The sequence below is a fragment of the Giraffa tippelskirchi genome, chromosome 9, assembly GCF_054371585.1.
Source record: "Giraffa tippelskirchi isolate mGirTip1 chromosome 9, T2T-mGirTip1v1.2.pri, whole genome shotgun sequence".
Classification (NCBI taxonomy): domain Eukaryota; kingdom Metazoa; phylum Chordata; class Mammalia; order Artiodactyla; family Giraffidae; genus Giraffa; species Giraffa tippelskirchi.
Window position 1 is genome coordinate 125343571 of NC_137283.1, and position 20902 is coordinate 125364472.

Sequence of the window (20902 nt, forward strand, 5' to 3'; positions counted from 1 at the left end):
GAAGGCAATGGCGACCCACTCCAGTACTCTTGCCTGGAGAATCCCATGAACAGAGGAGCCTGGTAGGCTGCAATCCATGGGGTCTCGAAGAGTCAGACACAACTGAACAGCTTCACTTTCACTTTTCACTTTCATGCATTGGAGAAGGAAGTGGCAACCCACTCCAGTGTTCTTGCCTGGAGAATCCCAGGGACGAGGGAGCCTGGTGGGCTGCCATCTATGGGGTTGCGCAGAGTCGGACACGACTGAAGTGACTTAGCAGCAGCAGCAGCAGCTCAGTTTTACTAAGCTGAGCCACTCTGAATTGCATACCTGTAATTCTGTTTGCTTTGCCTGTTTTTGAACTTTATATACATGGAATCATGCAGCATGCACTGTTTCATGTCTGGCTTCTTTCATTCAGTGTTCATGAAATTCATTCATGTCATTGCGTATAATGGTCGATTTTTAAATTCTCAGTGCTATAGAGTATTCCATTGTATGAATATACCACTGTTTGTCTATTTGTATAGTTTTCAGTTTTCTGGCCATTCTGAATGGCATTGCTGTTGAACATTCCAGTACATATCTTTGGGTGAACACACAGTGCGTTTCTGTTGGGCATATATGTAGAAGTATAAAAGCAGCTAAATTATTAAATTGTCTTGAAAATGAGGCTGAAATTTGGCTTTTTGATACTCTTTAGAAGAAAAGTAAAAGCTGCAAACTTTTAAAAAACTACTTAGAGTTGGCTTACAATATTGTGTTAATTTCTGGTTTACAGCAGAGTGATTCATTTATATATATTCTTTTTCATATTCTTTTCCATTATGGTTTATTTCAGGATATTTAATATAGTTCCCTGTGCTGTCCAGTAGGACCTTGTTACTTATCTATATTATATTGTAGTAAAAAACTACAGACTTCTAATCCTCAAATACTATATCAAAATAGATATCAAGGCAGCCTTTACAAAAGGATCTAAGGTGTAATAATTTTTCTGCTTTTAACACATTTTTGGATGGAAGCATGAAAATAGTAAACTTTTTCATCTATATAGAATTTGAAAGGGGCAACCAAGTGGCGCAGTGGTAAAGAATCTGTCTGCCACTGCAGGAGGTGCAAGAGATTCGGGTTCGATCCCTGGTTTGAGAAGATCCCTTGAAGTAGGAAATGGCAACCTACTCCAGTATTTTTGCCTGGAAAATTCCGTGGACAGAGGAGCCTGGTGGGCTACAGTCCATGAGGTTGCAGAGTCAGATGTGGCTGAGCGACTGAGCACACATACACAACATATGAAAAGACTGAATTTGTATCACTAAGGTTTCTCTTACACTTATACTTTTTTCCTCCAAGAGAAGTTCTGGCAGATAAATAGTGGATAATGAAGATGAGATTGTTACCAGGATGACATTATACTAGGGTATAATGAGCAATAAGTATCTGGATTATGTTTATTGGGAGATGAGGAATTCGAGGTGCAGGTAAATGGTAGGAAATTACATCCCAAAATCTATAATGAAAGCTGCAGTTCTCAAAACTTTATTGAACTTTCCTCCAACCCTCCCTCTTTTGTTTAGGGGAATCTTCAGACAATCAAATTTGCATTCTTGCAAAGAAGGCAATTACAAATTCCCCAACCTGTTTTTAGGGGGAAAAAAAACCCATAAAACAAAGGCAGACATTTATCCAGAGGCATCCTGTGTGAAGGAAGGGTAGTTCTATGATTTGCCAATAGAAGACTTCAGTCTTTGTAACTTCTTAAGGTTAATGATGATCATTTAAAGATAGATGTTTTATGTTTAGACTGACCAGAGTTGTTGAACTTAAATTGACTGGGCAGAGGAAGAAATCTTTCTTTTTTCTGTGCTCTGACTCAGGGTGGCCCTAGGCAGGTTACTAGGCAAATGGATATGTAGCCCTGGTGGACAAAGAACATTGTTGCGGTTATTGGTGGTAAATGAAAATTATTTTAGAGTGGAGAAAAGGGCATTAACTTAGGACATATCAGTTATGGACTGAAAGTTTCGTTCCTCTGCTGCTATGATGAACATCTCTTGCATTTTGTAGAAAGACCCCTTCTGATTATTGTTATGTCAGTGAAGTGTGATTACTGTAGCCTCCAACTACTGTGTGTACTTTGAGGGATTATGGGTATATGTGTAAAAGTAACATTTTTTTTGACGTCCACTGATGATTTCCTTAGGGTTACACGGTGTGGGTCAGCATTTGAGCTTATTCGGTTTTTCCTCTCACTTTCCAAAATCAATATCAAATGAGAGCATGTTGGGGGAATCGAGTTATTTTCAAGTCATATTTGAAGAGCAGGTGTGTTCTCTCCTGATTTACACTGCAGGTGCATTTGAATGTAACTGCCTAAAATGGCGATTAAAAAATTATTCAAGTGGAACAAAGCAAAGTTTTAAAAATGACTTGTAAACAGTTGCTCTTATTTTTTTTTCCTGTTTTCTCTCCATTTAAAATAATGTGGATTTCTGAACACTCCAAGAACCTCTTAACAATACTACTCCAAACATGTGAATTACACGCATTCATAAGATCCAGCCTTTGCATTGGTAGGACAGTGTAGCGGGGGTCATAGGGCCCTGGATCTTTTCTTTGTCTGGTCCAATTCTAAGGCGGAGAATAGTCCTCCCTGCTTTTGAATCCAGTGACATCTTTCCATTCATCATTGAACACCAGGGGGAGCAGAACCACAGACCCCCCCAGAATACCCCTCACCACTGTGGGCTCCCACTCTCTGCCAGGGGGTTTGTAGCTTTAGTCTTTCAAGAGCCTCGAATATTTGATGGTGAGATCCTGTACTCAGGTAGCCAGTTATCAGGCTTGTGTGGGTGTGTTTAGAGGGGTCTCCCCTTAAGCTTAGCTTTAGGTCTTGGTGACCAAATCTAAATAACACAGGTTACTCATCACGAGTTGAAGATTTTCCCCTTTTCACATTGATGCTTCTGATATAATTTTGTACGTTGGCTGATGATGTGTGCGTACTTTGTGGCTGCTCAGATGCAGCTGGAAAGTGTGTGGGGGTTGTCTGCTTCCTCTGAGGCTGCTCCAGGTGGTCAGGTGGGGGCGGCCGTGATAAAGGTACAGCACCACTTCCGGCAGTTCGTCTTGTGAGTCTGTTCACCGGCTGCCTGAACCCAGGTCCTGGTTCTCTCCTGCACATTTTATTTTTCGCTGCTTCAGATTCGCCTGACGCTGGTTTATGACTAAGGTGGTGGTTCAAAATTCCCTTTTTATCCATAGCTATGAAAAATCTTTCCAATTACTTTGTGTCGCCATTGCCCTTTCCTCTTTTGCTGTGCGTTTTCTGTATTTTGTAAAAAAAACAAAAAACAAAAAAAACGAGGCCTGAAAAAAGATCTTAGTATCATAGAAGAGATAAAAGTTAGGTGGATCGTTTAAATCTCTCATTAGAGCAAACGTAAAAATCATTTTATGTTCTTGGCAGACCGAGTATGCGAAATGCATTTTATGTTGGAAGCTGTCGGTTATTTAACACAGATATGGAAAAGTCCATTTCAGAATATTGACAGAGGATCACTAGACTTGAAAGGGGTTCATTTATTCCATCTGCCCTTCACATACATGGCTTTTGAATTTCTGCGTTGCATCACTGACTCAATGGACACGAGTCTGAGCAAACTCCGGGAAATAATGAAGGACAGTTCCAGGATGCTGCAGTCCATGGGGCGCAAAGAGTTGGACACAACTTAGCGACTGAACAACAACAGACCGTCCCTTGGAGCTGGGAGAAATGTGAACTGCCCTTGGGGGGTTTACAGTCTCCCTGGAAGGAAACCAGTGTTTATTAATATACCTGACAAAGGGATGATCTTATTCATCCTTTGAGAAAACCTTATCAGTGAGATAATAGAATAACATTTTCAAGAAAGAAGCTGAGGTGCAGAGGTGCAGGACCCATGTAGCGGAGCCGATGGGAAAGAGACAGGCCTCTGGCACCAGATCCAGTGCTGTGCGCAGCGTGTGTGCTGCCCCTCACACTTGGTCATTCAGAGGACAACTTGATTTAGGGACGTCCGGAAAGTGTTATGGAAGTTCAGAGTCAAGAGCGATGAGTGCAGCCGGAGTAATGGACGAAGACCCACTGGCTGGGTGGGAATTAGCCCTGAGCCTTAACTCGGGGTAGAATTTGTATCCAGCAGCCATGGAGGAGGAAGAGTCTCCCACCCAGTATAAATGAGTGAGGGCAGGGATGACACCAGAGGGAGGAGGACATGGCTGTGTGGGCCGTTCAGCCGGGAGCCGTGAGAAGCTAGCACTGAAGGAGTGCCCACTGTGTGAGGCACTGTTCCAGGTTCTCTGCATCAGTGGAGTAATCCTACCCTCACAGCAGCCCTCTGGGGAAGATGCTGTCAACTCTTTTAAGGGTAATGGTGGTGGCACTGGGACTCAAAACCCAGCTGTGGCTCAGAGCTCAGGCTCTGAACACTCTGCTCTGTGTACCCCTTGTTACTAGGAGATGTGGATGGTGGGGAGGTTTTTTTCTTTTAAACTTTTAATTTTGTACCGGAGTATAGTCAGTTAACAATGTTGTGATAGTTTCATATACATGTATGCATTCTCCCCCAGGGAGAATGTGTCCAGCACCGCCCTGCCCACCCCCCCCACATCCAGGCTGCCACATGATATTGAGCAGCAGAGTTCCCTATGCTATGCAGTAGGTCTTTGTTGGTTGTCCAGTTTAAATATAGCAGTGTGTACATGCCCATCCCAAACTCCCTAACTATCCCTTCCCCTCTATCCTTCTGGTGGGGAGGGCTCTTGAATTGTTGGGGACAGTGATGGAAAGATCAAGATGGCAGGGGTGGTGATTGGAAGATCACAGTGACCGTAGTGTGATGGTTGATTTGGGAAGAAAAGAAGAAGCATTTCCTCTGAGCCAAACAGGATCTGGTTGGCGCAAGTGTGTAGCAAGAGATGGAGGGGAGCTTTAACGAATCAGCAGGCCTGGAATGATTTGAACTGAAGACGTAAGGAAGGCTGTACAACTTGGAGACTGGGTGGCATTTCTGCTGTTGAAGAAACGAGTGAGATCAAGAGAGAGTCTCTTTTGAATGAGGCAGTCGCACAAGGGGAAGAAATGAAGCCTTTTGAAAGGGTTAACCATGCAGTAGAGGCACTACATGGTAGAAAACTGGTTCACTGGAGGAGAGTTGAAAATCAGGGAGAGGAGTCCAAGGGAGGGGAGAGTGATGAACTGGGGGTCCTCCACAAGGAGAGAATTGATATCCCTGGAAACAGATGATTTCTCAGCATGAGAAATCCAGGGCTTTGGGAAGTTTTCCTCAGTCAGGCAGAGGAAGGAGAGGAGCAGCAGTCAAGGAGGACACGGGAGAAGCAGCTAAGCTAGGGGAGAGAGGATAATTACAAGAGAAAATTTAAAAAGCTGCTGAGTGATGTTAGCTATTGCAGAGAGGTCAAGGGGACAAAGAATGAAAGGGGGCCATATAGTTTGACAAAGGGGAAAGGCCATCTACACTCTGTGCAGTAGGCTTGGTGGAAATCCAGGGGAGGGGAAATCCAGCTGGGCTACGGACTCTGGAGGTCTTCAGCAGACCTCCTCTTAGAGCTAAATTTACAGGTTAGTTTAGCATCACTGCAGAGTGGAAGCTTTGTAAATAGCTTGGGGCTGCTTGAGACTGCTTTTCGTCACACTGGTCCGTCTGGCCTAATCCGTCTTTCCGAACACCTAATAAATTTGGCGTTCCAATGCATTCGTTCACATAGCATTAGAGTTCTGATGGTGGAGGTGTTTAATTGATCACTGCCCACTGAAGACATCATTTGGGTGCCAATTTGATGCGCCCTTAGAGCAGTTGAGGCAGAAGACTCTTCCTTGGGAACCATGCTTTAGAAGATCATCCAGCTGCCCACTGCCTGCCCCACTTCCCAAGGCCATAGACTCACTTAATTTTTAGTCTCATTTGATAATACTGTTTGCTATAAGGAATCCAGATAGTGTCATAACACTGCCATACACAGGGCTTCTTTTCATTTTAGGGCTCCCTTATCATATAAAGTTCAACTGATACAAAAATAACCCAATTGTTTTTCCTAACTTCTCAGATATCGAGATCCCAAACTGTGTCATACATCTTCCAATGGCTGTGTCCCCTTTGGTGACAGTCCAGGATTTCCCATTTTCAGCACTACAGCTCTGAATTTTAAAGCATTTCATCCACCACCGTGGCATTCACAGTTATTTTTATTTACACTGCCAAGTTTGGAAATGCACCTCACTCTAGCATTAGTATAAAATTTTTTAGGGAGGAGAGAATAAATTTGCATTTACAAATGATCGTGGTTTTTTTATTTTAGCTTTTGGCTGGAAGCCTATTTGGTTCTTTCTTTTTCCAGCCAGTTTTTCTTGGTAACTATAACTTGGTGCATTCTGCTGTTAGAAAATATGTCTCCGTGTGGAAAACTCAGACTTAGGAGCATGTAAACGGTTTCTCTCCCACCCATCCCCCACCCCTAGCGTAGATTACTGGTAAGTGAAACTTCAAAGAGTCAGCTCTGGAAAGTCAGACCCCACCGCCCACCCCTATGGGCCCCTTGCTTCTCCTCTTCACTGCCTGTCTCTGTCATCATTAGCATCTTGACTCAGAAGCATGAGAGGGGAGAAAAAATGAAAGTCAGGTCAACTTTGTTTCTTATCCACAGTTTTGGGAAAAGTTTAATTGTCTTTGGTTGAACTCTTGGGAGTTGGTTTTTGGAGTTGTCTGGGGTTTCATTTATTCTCCAGTTCTCTTAGTTTTCAGTAAGAAAAACTGAAATTTTAGTATAAATATAATCTAGAGTTCATTGTTCTTAATGAGGGAAACTGCTTAATCATTTACTTAGGTTAGAAATCTGTTCTGATTACCCAGAAGTTTTCTGCAAATCAATTTGGTATCTTTTCATAAGTGTGATTATATAAGCATAGTCCTAATATGTTTAATACAATTTAATCTTTCATTATTAAAGTTCCTAAATATATTACTGTGCCTTATCATTATGAACATCAAAGAACTGTGCTTCATTAACCATTTTCTTTGAGTCATGGCTGGATGATTTTATAAAATACAATAAAAATGAATTACTAGAAAAATGAAATTAAAGACATCTAAAATCATAAGATTTTTAAAAATTCTTACATTCAACAGACATAAAATTAACTCTGGAAAACTGCTAAAATGTCTCTAAACTCTCCTCCCTGTTTCTGGGTTTGAGGCTGGTCTACATAGATTCTACTTTGAGTCCCACTGGAATGGGATGGAATACAGACAGCTTAGGAGCTATAAGCTGAATCCCTCAACTTCAGGTCATACCCTCAAAGTAGGTTTTGATGGGACTGTCATATCCATATTTCTTACGCTTATATTTTACACTCATTAAAGTCAAGTGCAGAGGAAAGAATCCTGTTTATTTAAATTTTTTCTATGTAAAAATATAGTTGCAGGACAATTACATGATTGTTAAAATATTTCAAATGATAATAAAGGTAAATATTGAAAAGTTTATTGCCTTTCTTCCCAGTTCTCAGATTATTTATTTTCCTTGCTCTGAATGCAATATATATATAAACATATGTATGTATGTTTGCATACATATATGACATAATTTTTTCTCTGTCAAGATAAAATCATGAATAATACTCTGCAACTTATTTTTTACTTAATATTGTGTCACAACATTTTTCCTTATCAATGATCATAAATCTAATGCCTCTTTTTAATATATGAATGTCTCTTATGGTTATAGGTGCACCATCCGTTCAGTTCAGTCGCTCAGTTGTGTCCGACTCTTTGCGACCCCAGAGATGCACTAGGTGCACCCTAGTTTCTTTAAATATTCCTCAGTTGATGGCATTCAGGAGCATCCTAGGTTTTTACCATTTCGTAAAACACCACAGTTAAAATTCTTATACACATATTCTCACTTACCCACTTTGAAGGATAGATTCCTAAGAGCTGAGTCAAAGATGATGCCAGATGACATTCCAAAAAAGTTGCATCAATGGAGAGCCTCACCAGGAAAATATGAAATACCTGGTTACCTCACTGCAGCTAGAGAGCTGGAATCTTTTCCAGATTTCCCACTCTGATGGATGAAGAGTGATTCTGTAGTTGTTTTCTTTTGAATATCCTTGATTATCAGCGAGATTGTGCCTCTTTTTGTATGTTTAAGGGACTGTTGGATTTTTCTTTTAAGTTTGGGACAGTGGGGGGACAACCCACAACAGATTTCATTTTGCTGGTCTTTTAAGTACCAGTTTTTCGTTGTGTGGTGTACTTGGTGATTGAGGTTTATGTTTGGTTTCGTGGGATAGAGGAGATACAAAGATGAAAAAAATACAGTGTTGAGTCTTGTTTTGTTTTGTTGAGTTGGCTTAGTTCTCATTTTCTTTCTCTAACATTTTTTTCTTCAAGATCAGCTTACTTACAGGAAATCCTTCTCTGTCTATTTGTGTGTAATGTAAAAAGAGCCCAGGGTGGGGCATCTTTATGGCTTGGCATACTGTACATTGTTATTCAAGATTGCCCAAGGAGTGTGCATTCACATATGTGTTTTTCTTTTAATTGAAGTAAATTTACATAACATGAAATTAACCCTCTTAAAGTATACAATTTAGTGTGTAGCCATCACCTCAATCTAGTTCCAAAACATTTTCATCACCCCAAAGGAATCCGCATACCCATTAAGAAGTCACTCCCAATACCCTCATTTTTCATCCCCTGGAAGCCACTAATCTGCTTCCTGCTTCTATGGATTTACCTTTTCTGGATGCTTCATATAAATGGGATCATACATATGATATGTGACTTTGGGGGTCTGGCTTCTTTAAGTTAGTATTATGTTTTTGAGGTTCATCCACGCTGTAGCTTGTATCAGTATTTCAGTCCTTACGACTGGATAATATTCCATTGTATGCCACAAATATACCACAATTTGTTTATCCATTCATCAGTTGATAGACATTTGGGTAGTTTCCACCTTTGGCTGTTGTGAATAATTACACATGTAAATTTAGACCCCGAGTTAGTCATACAGAGGGAAGTATGAAGGACAAGCAGGAAGGCAGCCGAGAAGAGCCTTCCAGTGGGTCTTCTAGAGCTTTCCCTTCTCTTGGTGATTGGTCATTTATAGAATCTCTGGAAGGCTGAGTCAGCCTTGGAGTCAGATTGGCAGTTTGTTTTCATTCGGCTTTAAGCTCTGGATTAAACCAAAATATAAAGCCTCCCAGTAGATCATATCCTCTGGATTTAAAAAGACATTTACTTTCAACCCTGGGGGATGGTTGTATATTTCCCCTCCTCCAAGGCAATGGGTCTCTGTAGCCTTAGTGGATACAGTGACCAGGAGGTAATATTTGTGGCAGTCCCCTCCATGGCCATGACCTCTGCCTCCGGTTTCTGGCTTGAAGCTTGAGGAATTTCGTGACCAGAGAGAGGAACTGTGTTCATGATGCATAAGGGGGTTTAGTTCCCAGCTTAGCAATCTTGGCTATGTACCTTCCAGTTTTCTCCTCTGTAAAATGGGGTTACTGATACGTCTTAAGGTTGTAAAGAGAGTTAGGTGAGATAATTTAGAATGAGCACTGTTACAGTGCTGTGTGGTCATGCCTGATGCATATTCATTTCCCCTTCTCAGAGCTTCCCTGTTCTCTGCTGTCCAATGCCTGTAGCATTACCTACCTCACACTGTTGTACTAAGAACAAAAGGAGCACATGTGCATGGCATGGTTCCCAGCCCCATGGCTGCCATGTAAGTGAACACTCAGTGTGAACGGATCAAAAGATACCTTACCTTGCAATCTGTATTTCTCATTGAGAAAACACCATCTAGTTGATTACAAGCTATCTAAATGCTTTAGGTGGTAAAGATTTCAGCTGGGTTTATTGAGTTCTTAGGAAGCTTTGTATTTATTATTACAGACGTATCTGGCTAATTAAAAGACAACCATGTTCAGGAGAGATGGACTGTAGCCAAGATCTCGGTGTGTGAGTTAGAAGTTTAGCATCATATTAGCACAAACATTAGATAAAGTTATGTTTGTATCATATTGTTGCAACCCCCCCCCAAAAAAAAATATCATGTGCACAGTGTGAAATCAGCTCTCTAGAAGCTGACACTTCTGTCTGACCTTTGAAAACAGGCGTTTAGTGCCCTGTTTCGAGTACAGTTTGGGTGTCATTATTCAGAAACCCTGACTTAGGGCAAATGGAAAGTGATTTTGGAAAAAAAGTAGCTGCAGAGAGAAGAAACTGTCTTCTACCACGTTCCCTCTTGAAAGCATACTCTGTGAGGATGAAGGCAGTCATCCCAACATGCCTGTTGTGAGGAAATGTTTCTTGGGACTTCCCTGGTGGTCCAGAGGTTAGGGCTCCCCGGTTTCACTGCCCAGGGGTTGGGTTGGATCCTTGGTCAGGGAACCAAGATCCTATAAGCTGCTCAGTGAGGCCAAAAAAAAAAAAAAGCCTTTTTGCCATCTATGCCAGTATAATTGAACGAGAAAGACTGTTGATGTTTTGTCAGATATGAAGTATGTTTTTAGTTCCAATCTTTTGTTTCTCTGACCAGATCTGTACTGATTAGAATAGTAAATGGCTCACATCAGATTTGCACATAAATATCTGAAGAAGCATTTTAGACTGAGCTGAAGTTTTGAAAGCATTTAAGAATATTTATAACACTTATCTTTTAAAATTAGAAGATCTAACACGCAGTAGTTTATTTGGCAAATTTGTCCCATGTGTGTGTGCTTTGAATTGAGCCCCAAATTCTCAGTGAACTCCCAGCCATATCCCAGGAGCCATAGGTAGATCCTGGAGGCAGGATGAGTAACCAGGAGCTCCCTGGGAGGTAGAGACCAGGAGACCCTGAGGCCCCAGCTTTCTGGGGACTTCTGGAGGAAAGTGCCTGGATTAGGGGTGCATTCATCCAGGCCTCCACCTCCACCCTAGATGTCTCAACCAGTCCCCTCCAACACGTGCAAACTGAATCAAAGTTGTGCTCATTGAAGACAATTAAAGGTGTCTTCTGTTGTTCCTGACATCTCTTTAGCACAAGGTCCCCCAAATTTTAGGTCTGTGGTGCTAGAAAATGGATTTACAATATGAAAAACTGGTATTCATTAAGAAAAGTAATTTTTTTAAAACTTTTTTCCTCTTTCTTTTGAAAAATTCACACCTAGAGGAAAGATGAAAGAATAATATAAGGAACACTTCTCAACTCTAAGTTTATGCTCATTGATCATTAACATTTGTTATTGTGTCTTTCTGTATATACTTTTGTGTATATGTACTGGGGAAAAGGACTTCTTTCATACCTCAGTCGGTAAAGAATCTGCCTGCAGTGCAGGAAACCCGGGTTCAATTCCTGAGTCGGGAAGATCCCTTGGAGAAGGAAATGGCAACGCACTCCAGTATTCTTGCCTGGAGAATCCCATGGACAGAGGAGCCTGGCAGGCTACAGTCTATGGGGTCGCAAGAGTTGGACACAACTTAGCAACTAAGCTACCACCACTATTGGGAAAGGGGGCTCATATTTTTAAAAGTTTCATTTGAAAGTAAGGCGTAGACCTTGTGACATTTTAACCCTAAACACTTCAGCATCATCTCTGAAGAATAATAACATTTCCCTCCATAACTACAACAGTATTGTAAAGTAACTCAGTTGAAAACTTCAGACAAAGGGCAAAGAGTAAAAAGGACAGAGATTGAACAATGCTGAGGTTGAATTTGAAAAGTATAAGGAGGAGAAATAGAGGGAGATCATTCAAATTCCTGTTTGGTTTGCTCAAGGATAAATTTTGTATGTACCACTGAGTCACCCATAGATGCAGATTTTCTCTGAGTATTTATTTAAAGAATTTCTTCTGGCACTCTGGAGCGTTTTAGCCCGAGTTGAAAGCTTTTCAAAGGCTTACCTGGTGGCTTAGTGGTGAAGAATCCTTCTGCCAATGCAGGAAATCTGGGTTTGATCCCTGGGACAGAAAGAGCCCCTGGAGAAGGAAATGGCAACCCACTCCAGTATTCTTGCCTGGGAAATCCCATGGACAGATGAGCCTGGCAGGCCACAGTCCGCGGGGTCGCAACAGTAAAACATGACTTAGCAACTGAACCACCACACCATAAGCTTTTCAGCCTACAAATGCATTTCTTTAGTATCTTCAGTCTAAAACTTGAGAGGTCACATCTACTTGGACTTGGGTGGTTATGAGCAGATTTCCAAGAGGATTTGTTGGTGCCAATAATCTGTTGGATTGACAATGTGGGACCATCAGTTATTACAGTCCATGATGGTTATTAATGGACAAGAGGAGGAACCATGGTAGTCCCTTCCTGACATTTCATTTAGGTTTGTCTAAAAGCTGGTATACTAGCATGCTGTTTTGAGAAATCATTTTACTAGCTTGGCAAAATGTGAAGTTTGATGTCTTCCCAGACTTTTTGAAGAATTTCAGTCTCAGGTTTCAGTTCCAGGTAAAATACTACTCTTTTAAAGCTGAACAGCAGGAACTAAGTCAAGTGGTTGCTATATATTGTATAAGCATCAGTGATTTGTGTATTTTAGAACAAAGATACCCATTTTCTTGATACCATTAGCTCAGAGACCATTAAATAAATTAAAAGCTTTCTTTGGACTGTGTCCCTGAAAACATCCATCTTTGGCAGGATTTAATATGTTACAAGAACTATGTTTGGGGATTTATTTTTCAAAGTTTAAAAAAGTATTCACTAAGCTTTGGGATGGGAATCATGTTCAGTTGTCTCTGTGGATAAGTACACCACGCATCATCATATCAGGTAGGAGAAAAAAATGTGTTTCCTTTAACAGCAGATACGTCATAGAGTTGTTTGACCCATGATTTTTCATAAAAAGGTCCATTTTCCGTAAACCCTCGTGTTTACCCAGTACGCTGAATGTGCTAACTGGCCTCCCACTGATCAGGCAGGAGGGAGATATATCCCAGAGAGTTTGAAACTGTGTATTTTATCTTTCATTCCCTTTTTCTTTTTACTCTTTTAGTATTCAGTGGCCATGGAGATTTCTAATTTTAAATTCCTATTTACATATCAAATTTACAAGCTATAACTTTTAGGATAATTTTTGTACTACGTTCTGTGAGCAAATTACAACAGCGTTTAATGTAAAATGCACATGTGGTTCCTTGTGTTTCAAAGCCACGCTTTTCTGTGCCTCATTTAACTGTCTTCTGTTTCCAATTTGTGTGAGAAAGTCCCGTGTGAAATGTGAACCCTGGTTTATACAATTACTGAGAATGAATGCACATCCCTTGGGATAAAAGCCCTTGAGCTATCTTTACAGTGATCTTATGTAGAATATTTGAGTCTTTCTCCTTTAATGCCAAGTGCTCACTTTTCACATGTAAATTAAAGATGGCACTACTTGAACTTGGCCACTAGTGCGTGCCTATAATGTTGATCAGTGTCATCATGATTTTGGGCCACTCTGAGAATTTTGTTTTAAATTTTATCAGGCCCAGCTGAAGAAGGAGGATTGAATTTGCTCATCGTTCATTCTTTCTATCAGTAAGCATTCATTAAGTGTCTAGTTTGTGTCAATGCTGTTCAGAAAGGAGCAGGATAACATTGCCATCCTGGAATCACATGATAGGTGCCATGAACCAGTACTAACTGTATAAGAGCCACTTGAATGGCCTGGACTGGGGGTGTGAGGATGAGAAGGGGGCCCACAGAAGGGTGGGTTAACCAGTAAAGACATCTGTGAACAAATGAATCCCACACTGAATATTGAAAGAACATGTAGTATGTTCCCTCAGTTGGACAAGGGTAGTGGAAGGAGCATTCAAGGCAAAAGGTTTGTATAAAGTTTTAGAAGCATAGAACATATACCACGTTCTGTGAATTTCAGATAGTTCAGTATGACTAGAGCTTGGCGACATGGAGGAAGATCAGGTTCAAACATAAATGGGAGCCTGACTATGAAGGATCTTATATACTGTTCTAAGGAAATGGACCTTTGTCCTGTAGGCAGTGAGGAACCACTTCTGAAATTTCAATGAATTATCTTGATCACATTTGTGCTTTAGAAATATTGCCTTACAACTATGTGGAGATGTGACTATGGGAATGGATTCAGAGGTCCTAGGATCAGCTCCTATGCTCCTGTAGTAGTCCATGCGGAGAGTGAGGGAACAGTGGGGGTGGGGATGGGGATTAGGAGGTGATGGTGCCAAGAGTCAGCTTCTCTGGTAGCTCAGCTGGTAAAGAATCCTCCTGCAATGTAGGACACCCCAGTTTGATTCCTGGATCGGGAAGATCCCCTGGAGAAGGGATAGGCTACCTACTCCAGTATTCTTGGGCTTGCCTGCTGGCTCAGATGGTAAAGAATCCCCCTGCAATGTGGGCAACCTGGGTTTGATCCCTGGGTTGGGAAGAGCGCCTGGAGGAGGGCATGGCAACCCACTCCAGTATTCTTGCCTGGAGAATGCTATGGAGAAAGGAGCCCTGCGGGCTATCGTTCATGGGGTCGCAAAGAGTTGGAGATGACTGAGCGACTAAGCACAGCACAGCCTGGAGAGAGAGGAACTAATTGAGGACAACTCCCAGCTTTCAGTGACTGCATGGGCGACGTCATCAGCGTCAGGGTGTTCAGTTAAGTCATAAGACTGGGGGGAGGGTTGAGATTAATGTGAGAGACAGAACAGAGAGAACCAACGATAGAAGCCCTGGGAAGTGGATATTTCAGGAGGAGGCCAATAAAAAGAAGCCTTAGAAAGAATGGTCTGCCGGAGGAGGAAAACTTAAAGATAGGATGTCCTAGAACCCAAGGCAGGAGTGTCTAGAAGGAAGGAGTTATCAGTAGTGTTAAGCATTTCAGAGAGGTTGGCAAGGGTTCCAGGATATTTCAACTTGTAGGTTTGTGAGATCCTAGTGAGAGAAGTTGTGGTGTAGTAAAAAATAAGAAATAAATAGTTCCCTTATACCACTCTTGCAAGAAGATGAGATGGGAAGGGAAGGAAAGAAAGAGGGTCAATGAGCATTTTTAGATCTTAGTTTTTAATAGCTAAGACATGGAAGCAGCCTACGTGTCCACTGACAGATGAGTGGATAAAGATGTGATATATGTATACAGCAGAATATTATTTAGGCATAAAAAGAATGAAATAATGCTATTTGCAACAACGTGGATAGATTTAAGAGATTATCAAAGTAAGCGAGATAAATCAGAAAGAGAGAAATGTCACATGATACCACTTATATGTGGAATCTAAAAAATATGATACAAATGGGGACTTCAGTGTGGTCCAGTGGTTGAGAATCTGCCTGCTGATGCAGGGGACATGGGTTTGAGCCCTGATCTGAAAAGGTCGCACATGCTACAGAGCAACTAAGCCCATTGCCACAACTATTGAAGCCCACGCACCCTGTGCTCTGCAGCAACAGAAGCCACCACAATGAGAAGCCCTTCTACTGCAGCAAAGACTCAGCAACAAAAAGTAAATACATAAATTAGTTAATTTAAAAAAATGATGCAAGTGAACTTATTTACAAAACAAAAGTAGACTCACAGACATAGAAAACAAATGCATAGTTACCAAAAGGGAAAATGCGGGAGGGATAAATTGGGGGTTAAGGTGGTGCTAATAGTAAAGAATCCACCTGGCAATTCAGGAGATGCAAGAGACCCGAGTTCAGTCTCTGGGTGAGGAAGATCCTCTGGAGAAGGAAATGGCACCCCACTCTGGTATTCTTGCCTGGAAAATCCCATGGACAGGAGAGCCTGGCGGGCTATAGTCCATGTGGTCACAAAGTGGTCAGACATGACTGAACTACTGAGCAGACTGAAAAAGAATAGGTGTATATATGTATGACTGAAGCACTTTGCTGTATACCTGGAACATTTTAAATCAACTACACTTCAATAATTTTTTTTAAACTTAGTTTTTTAAGTTTGAGAATCTTAAGCATGTTCACATACTAGAGTACATAGAATCCAGAAGAGAGAAAGAGGAAGGAGACAATTAATGGAATGATGTCTCTAAGAAGATCTGAGGACATATTAGCTGGAATGCATGGAGAGATTAGCTTTGGACTAGAGAAGGAACAACTCTTCTTAAAAGAATACAGGAGCAGAGGAGGAAAGGTAAGTGTGCATTTGGGTAAGTGGAAGGAGGAAAGGGAAAGTAGGACTTGAAATTTGAAAGTTTGAGAAATATGGTGTCCATGACCATGAGATGTTTATATCTGCAGCTGAAGCATAAGTTGTCTCACTGCCCACTTGGTGCCTCTCTGGGGCCACCTCTGCATTGACTCTAGGACCACCCTGAGCCCCTGGGCTCCTCCCCATCAATGACATGGAGGTTCCCATTGTAGCCTCATTCCTTTGGGATGCAAGATTTTTTCAGTGGGCCATGTTGGCTTGAGAACTCACATTTGCTTGACCAGACCTTTCTTGGAACTGTGCAGCAGTCTGAGACTTCCCATTCATTCCTCCTTCCTTCCCTCTCACTGTCCACATTGCAGTCCGAAGGACCTCTCACCTTCTCTTGCTCCCTCCTCCAAACAGATCTTCTGTGTTTCTAATACTGTCTTGGTTCCTACTTCTCGATAGACCCAAAAAAACTAAGGCAAAAGCGTGGTCAGAATTTGGGTATTGTTAAGATAAAGTTAGCTGCTTATAAAGATAACCCCCCAAATCTCAAGGTCCATAATGGGTGTTAATAAGTGGCACAATGGGTGTTAATAAGTGGCATTCCTCCTGGTTGTCCTTCGGAAATCCAGATTACTTTTATTTTGTAGTTTCTCCATTTCTAGCGCATGGCTTCCACAGTTATTGGGGGTTTTACATCACATCAAGAGAGGAGGAAAGAACATGGAGGATCACACATGGGAGATTTTTATGGACCAGGCCTGTAAATTAGCATCATCACTTTTGCTCACATTTGATCAGTAGATCTCAGTCACATGTCACCAACTAACTGCGTGGGAGGCTGAGAAATGTGACATGACCTAGCTGTGTGCCAGGAAATATTATATTTCACAAAATAGCCCCTCTAGGAAACAGGAGGACCAGCTGAGTAAGGGGACCTGATGCTTGAAGCTCAGATGTATACCAAATCCCACAATGACATTATTTTTTTTTTCCTAGCAACTTCAACATTCAGTGACCTGTGGACAAACAGAGAATGCAGGTAGATGACTTAATTCAGTGTTTGGAGGTTCTCTTATTTCAAAACTAAGCAGCTTTTAAAGGAATCATGAGGCAAGTTTTCATTGGTAAATGTGTTTGCAAAGTCTCAGTACATTTTGGATTGATGGGAAAAAGTCCTGGTCACAACATACATCCCTCTGTGGTTTCCTGGTTGTGGTCTGAGACCTGGACAACTAGCCAGGATCTTCCTCTTCCTTCTTGCTTCATGCTGGGGCCTTCTGAGGCTGAGCCCTCAGTCAGAGAGTATAACTTACAGGGAGAGGAAGATCATTTTTCAAAGTCTGTTGATCCTTCAGGTGAAACATGTATCCTGAGTCCTTCTCCAGTGTAGATTCATGAACCCTGCTTCTTGCCAGCATTCTCCCTTACCTGCTCTTCTGGTGTATGTAGTACTCCTTTGCTTGTTTTGCTTTTGCAAATTTTGTTTATTGTGCTTTCCCTTTAGAAGTCTTCTCTCTTCTCCATCTCTTTTCACTTCCCTTTAATGTTTGCTAGTCGGAATCCTAGACATCCTGTCTTCTCAGGGCCAAGTCACATGACACCTCTTCCACTCTCTCTCCCCATTTACCACAGCTGAGCCCTGCTTTTCTCCTTGGCCCCTCTTGGGTCTTGGTTTCATCATTCAACTGCCAGTTGGATGCTTTGGCAAGTAGACACTTGTATATGAGTCTTTCATCCACTAAACTGAAAACTCATGGATGCTGGGTGTGCATTTGTAGTACCCCCTACCCCTAGCACTGTGTCTTGCACAAAGTAAAATTTTAATAAATAATTGTTGAATGGAAATGAATAAATCTGGCTGATGCTGGAGAGGCAACAGCAGACAGATAATGAGGTTGAGTTGGGAACATCAGTCTTGTGTGGCCACACATCACTTGAAGAATATAAAGTATTTTAAAAAAACAAACAAACTCAAACATCTCAAATAGTGTGTTAGAAGAGAGGGAATGGTCTATGGTAATTTCATGCCTCTCTAACAATGCTAGGGATTCTGTTTCTATTATATATAGGGGCTATACAAGGGGTCATATTATGGTTCTGAATTTTGTGAAGGCTATTTCCACCCATCTGTTGTTGAGAAAGTCAGTCAATTGATTGGGAACCAACTATTTTTTAACAGTCTTGACTTACTTTGGAGTGTTCACGGAGGCAAATAGAGATTTTGGTTGGCTGTAGGGAATCTAAGGTATATGAATGCTCAGCTGGATAGGTTTTTTTCTCTTTTTACTTAAGATTTGTGCAATTTATTCTACATAATTTGCATCTCACTTTAAATTTTTTGCAAAACTTTAGTAAGTTATGGTGATTCTAAAAAACTCTTAATTAGTAAGGTCATGCAACAGCACCCAGATTTTAAAATTTTCTTTGAAGGGAAAATTACCTTAGAAAGAGGTCCATGTTAAAATGTTTGGAGAAAAAATTCAAATGGAAGATTATTAATGTTTTTATTTAAAAAACTGTATGCACACCTATGTGTGGGTTTAGAGGCAAATGCAAAATAAATTTCTGGAAGGAGAACAAGTTGTTTACAATGGTCACCTTTAGATAAATGGGGGACTTTTCACTTTCTTTTATTTTAAAATATATTTATTTACTGGCTGAATCGGGTCTAGGAAGATAGTTTAGAGTTTGAAACATTACAGTAGCTCCTCAGGCCTTTTAAAATGTAGTAAAATACTTGTAAGCAGAATATAGTGAGTTGACAGAAGACCTCTTTATACAGCTAGAATATATCAAGCTGCTGGTTCCTTTGCTGTGAATCCCCTAGCATGTTGGTTTTTGTTGGTACTGGATTTTATTGCTTTTGCAGTTGCAGTTGGTTTGTTGTAGGATTAAAGCCAAGGAAAAAAAACAGTTTTAAATATAAGGTACATACTTTAAATATAAGACACAGACAGTATAAGTGATGTACCCTTTTTTGGCTATAAGTCCTTTTTTTTTTCCTTATAGCCAAACCTATTGCAAGTTCAAAGATGGAGAGCAGGCAATTAAAATCTGGCCTGAAATCCCCCCTTGTTGACTAAGCTGGCAGGGTGTCACACCACTGGGTGACCCAGGCCTTACACACAACAGGTTATTTATCACCACTTATTTTATTAGCATAACTTAATATATTGATTTCTTAATGTTTGGCAAATAGTGTCAAGTAGTTTTGAAAAGATCAAGGAAGACACACAGTTATTTTTTCACTAATCAGTTATACTCTACTTAATCGAGCCTTTCTGTAGGGAGCATTTACTTGCACTTACCAACTATCTGCCAAACTTTGTGCTCAGTATTGAGATTATAGTCTATTGATTTGCTTCTCTCTCTGTATTTCTCTAATATGTCTTATCTTTTGGGTTTTGTTTCTGGCTCTAGAGTCTTTTACTTTAAGCACTTTTATCTGGTTGTGATTTGTTGCCTGCATTTAAATTTTTATAAATGGATATAGGTATTTTGAAAGCAATATTTTTCAGGATGCCAAAAAGTAAGAAAAAATTAAATATACATCCCATTACTATGTGCAAATGGTCTTTTGGAATAAGAATTATTTGTATGTTGAAAGCAACTTGTGCAGTGATAGCTTTTAAAAAATTGTTCAGCAGTGATGCTTTCATTTAATTCTGTGTACATATTGTGTTGGACCACAGAAGTCCTTTAGGATGACTGGGGCTTCTGTGTGGCCAATTTTAGGTCAAATATGAAATATATGGTGTAGCTACTGCTGCATTTCCTCTTTCCAGTACACTTGGACTTGTCCATGAGATGTATTAAAAATTGTTATTTCAGCTTGGGTTGCCCTTTCATTCATAAGATTGGCTAGAAAAGAAGAACTCTGCAATCCATGATGAAGAAAATCTGTTAGTGCAGCCCCAGGCTAGTTCTTGGTGTTTGATTCATGAAGAGTGTGGCATTCTCCCCGATGTAATTACCAGCTGTGCAAGTGGGCAGGAAGTTCAGTGTCTTCAGGTTCAACACCATCAGATGCAGATGCTTCCTTTAAGGGCTCCTCATTTCTTTTATTTTTTCTCTTTTTAAAATAAATTTTTATCTCATATTGGAATGTATTTGATTTACAGTGTTGTGTTAGTTTCAGGTGTGCAGGAGAGTGACTAGTTTTACACGTATATATATCCTTTTCCATTATGATTTATCCCAGGAGATTAGACATAGATCCCAGTGCTATACAGCACGACCTTGTTGTTTACCATTCTAAATGTAATAGTTTTGCATTTACCAACCTCAAATTACAAATAAGGGATCCTAATTTCTATGTTGCAAATAAAGCTAACAGTTCTCATGGCAGATCTTCAGTTATTTGAATAAAGACAACACCATAACCTCTGTAAGTCTTCTTTTTCCAAGCTATTCATGCTAAATTCTCTTTCAATCAGTTCAGTTCAGTTGCTCAGTCGTGTCTGACTCTTTGCAATCCCATGGAGTGCAGCACACCAGGCCTCCCTGTCCATCACCAACTCCTGGAGTTTACCCAAACCCATGTCCATTGAGTTGGTGACGCCATCCAACCATCTCATCCTCTGTCGTCCCCTTCTCCTCCTGCCTTCTGTCTTTCCCAGCATCAGGGTCTTTTCCACTGAGTCAGTGCTTCACATCGGGGCCAAAGTATTAGAGTTTCAGCTTCAGCATCAGTCCATTCTCTTTAGTATTCCTCAGATGGAGTTCATTCATCATTCTGATCTTTCCCCCTCTT

General features: G+C 40.8%; 1 protein-coding gene and 1 long non-coding RNA gene across 5 annotated transcripts in view; one reads left to right on the top strand and one right to left on the bottom strand.

Annotated features, from left to right (window-relative positions):
* BACH2 (BACH transcriptional regulator 2) overlaps positions 1-20902 on the top strand; it is a 378167-nt gene that overhangs the window by 22187 nt on the left and 335078 nt on the right. The window lies entirely within an intron of this gene.
* LOC145520964 (uncharacterized) lies at positions 8191-15493 on the bottom strand. The gene is made up of 2 exons (XR_014064957.1): positions 11892-15493; positions 8191-11547 (listed from the first exon to the last, which is right to left on the bottom strand). It is a non-coding gene; the product is annotated as an uncharacterized LOC145520964 (long non-coding RNA).